Genomic DNA, 3628 nt, shown 5'->3' on the forward strand with positions numbered 1-3628 from the left:
CCCTAGTAATGATGGGTCCTTTATCATCATGTATTTATACCTAGCTAGGCGGGGGAAATGACTGGCCTAATGATCCTAGCTTGGCCCTGTGATTAGCATCTTATATCTCATATTGAACACTTAAGCAGCCAGCCTTCATTTGACTTGGTGGTCAATGCATGAACGTACACCTACTCCACATGATATTATACCGTCACGTAATCAGTGACATCATCATTATTTAACATATGGTTCCACTCTAACCAAAAGTCGCAATCATATAAAATATACTCCCTATGTAAAGAAATATAGGAGCGTTTACATCACCACTTTAGTGATCTAAATGTTCTTATATTTTTTATAGAGGGAGTAGTACATATAAAAAAATAAAATAAAATAACAAAGATAAATTAAGACAACCCTATTTTTTGGGCTCGCCTCTACACATTCGTTTGTCCATATAAGCAAGAGTAAGTTGTACTAGCTCGTTGCTAGCCACGACAATAACATTTTTGTCTTTTCAAATTGCTATTGGTTTTAAGCTAACACTTGACATGTTAGGTTAGAGCAACTCTAGCGGATTTTGCATATCTTGCTCCATCTATAGTAATCAACAATATGGAAGCTAGAGGGCAAAACCTCTACACCAACAGAATCATAGTGCGCTCATTTGTCTCCATAATTTTTGGAGGATGCTCCAAAAGATGGGGAGCAGTCTCCGTATTTGAAGAATGTGGGGGCCTATTTTGCAGGACGCCCCAAATCAATCAACGCGTGAGAGTGAAGTTTTAACCCTATCTTCGTCCTATGTTCTCTTCAGTTTGTCCCCAGTTCTCTGAGTTTCTCCTGTGTTCATATTCTCTCAAGTTTAGTGACATAGCCCCAAATGCACCTTTTCCCACAAGCAAGAATCTACCAAATTAATGGCATTTGCGCATTTTGCTTGCGGCCCCAACATTTCATCCTCGCTCTTCCCGTTTCCTAACACCCACTGCCTTCTGCCCATGGCTACAAATGCCTGTCAGTGACACAGGTACACGGCCCAAGCCCTAGCCACCTCCCACTAGATCCAGTGCCACAAACCCTTTCCATCTGTCGCATCCCTAGTCCCCCCCTCTCTGGCATGTGTCACAATGCCTCATACTGGCTCAACTGCCCCGGGGAGCAGAACATGCTCCAGCTGGTGGCGTAGGGCGGTGGGGCATGATCGCCATATTCCTGTGGATCCTGCACCATCATCGGCCCCACCTACACCCTGTTCTCGTACTACCATGATGCTGAGGACGAGGATGTGTCCCAGGAATATGACCCCATCCTTGACGACATCCCTGTCCCCATCGATGAGACATATGAGCTAAACCAGTATTCTTTGCCGCTCCAACTGTCTGTGACGAGGATGCCCGCCACGGCGATGAGCAGTAGCGGCGCCAGGAAATGAAGGTTGGGTATTCATCCAATTTTTTTTGTCGCTCTAAATGTAGTATATGAACCAAACAACACAACACTAGCAATATATGAACAAAACAACACGAGCATAACGGCAATAGCAATATTTCAATGTATCAGACCATAACGACATGAATACATAAGTACCTTTTGATTGATAAAGTGATGATATCCTTCTTACAATATAACTTTGCGGTCGCCTTTTTGGAAGAGATTGATGACATCTTCATCCTTCACTTGATTGAAAAATTCTCTCTCAACAAATGTAACCAAACAATTGTTCAAATATTCATCACCCATTTTGTTCCTTAGCTTATTCTTCACATGGCTCATTGAAGAGAACACCCTTTCAACACTAGCAGTAGCTAAGAAGCTTGTAAACAATATGATATGTTTCATGCTTGCTTGTCTCAACAAGCATAACTGAAAGCTGACACCGATTTTTCAGGTTTTGAAACCTTTCATCTCTACGCACATTAATAACATACATGTTTAGTTGCCATGGAAGTCTTGCCAGTTCATCACTTGTAAAATCAGAAGCATAAAACTTTGTAGCAAGCCTAACCAACTTATCTTGGTCATAAGCAGCAAATAGATGAAGTGGACAGAATGCTGCCATGCAAGAAAGTAGCTCCGTGTTTACCTCATCAAATCTGCCATTCAGCTCACTGATTTGCCTATCAATGACACCCAGAAACATATCAACCTTGAAGCGGTGGTAATTGATCACACCATTACATAAACCCCTTCTAGGCCGGCCAACGGGAAAGTAAGGACCCTCCATATCAACAACTTTGATCTTATGCTTTGTACAAAAAGATGTGACCTTTGTGAGAAAATCATCCCATCCAGCATCGGTCCTCAAAGCCTCCAAGTAATACTTTGTGTCACCAACAAGCTCAATAGCATGAACAATATCTTCGTCTTGCTTTTGCAAAGCTCTACACAACTCATCTGTGTATCCAAATATTTCTTGCATCAAGTGTGCCATGAAAACAAACTCAAATGATCGAAATATTGTCTCTATGGATAGAGCCGCTTGTATCCAAATATTCCTTGCATCTTATGTCTCTGTACTCAAAATTATGTTTCTTTGGTTGACATGCCCCCAACTCGATGTATCTCCTTCTAACTCTATCCTGGTCATTGACATTGTACCTAGAGATGGGGATCCATTTCCCCGGATCTGGCTCAAGTGCTTCCAAATCTACTTCAAATTGAACTTCATCATTTGCTTCATCATCTTCTATAATTGGGGCTGGGGAGCCACTCTCAGGTTCTGTGTGACTATCATCCGGTTCATGTGCTTGCACTAGTGCCAGTTGCAGATTGCTCTCAACATCAGGAGGAATGCTACTGCTGTCAACTTCAACATCAGGAGGATTTGGTGTAGATGTGGAAGTTCTTTTATTTGCCTTTGAAGCTCTTTCCCACAATGCAACAATGCTAACACCCTTCTTCTTCATCTATGATACAAGATCAGAAAAAGATAGATTAGCAATCTACCAAAATATACACTCTGAAAATTGGTAGGTTAAAAATTAGAATATCAAAATTTCAATCTAGCAACCTGGTCGTCCCACCAAACTAGATGTAGTAGCAGTAATGTGTACTAGGAAGAAGCAAGCAACCCGCTCTGCTGGTCGCTCCAGCAAACTACATTAAAATAGCAAAACTGCAGTCTAGCAAACTAGTGCCCAGATACTAAATTAGGAAGTGGCTGGCCTTAAGAGCGATTGCAGATTTGCTATTTGTCCGGATACTAAACGCCAGCAAACTAGTACTAGTACTCATTTTAATCTGTAGTTTTGTACGCTATAGGAACTGCCGAACTGGCTGGGGGCTGGCCTTCTTACTTTCTTAGGGGGAGAGATCAAGAGAACTAGAGAGAAAAGACATGGACAAGGAGAATAGAACCTGGACGCCGGCCGCCGGCGGCTCCGCTTGCTGCTGCTCGCCGTCGCTGCCGCAGCAGGCGCTAGGTTAGGTTGGGGAACGAACGACCGAGTGGGGACTGGGGAATGGATTCGGGTCGAGGTCAAACGAATCAGCGAAACGAGGTGCCGAGGTGGTCAGCCGTGTTGGACTTGCTGTGTGGGCTGCGGTACTGGTGGGCTGTAGGCTTGTGGGTCGCCGAATAATACATATAATAAATTTTTTGGGCCAAATCTTTGGTATTAGCGATGAGCCCTATCGGCTCTAA

Source organism: Triticum dicoccoides, chromosome 2B (assembly GCF_002162155.2).
Source record: "Triticum dicoccoides isolate Atlit2015 ecotype Zavitan chromosome 2B, WEW_v2.0, whole genome shotgun sequence".
NCBI classification, from domain to species: domain Eukaryota; kingdom Viridiplantae; phylum Streptophyta; class Magnoliopsida; order Poales; family Poaceae; genus Triticum; species Triticum dicoccoides.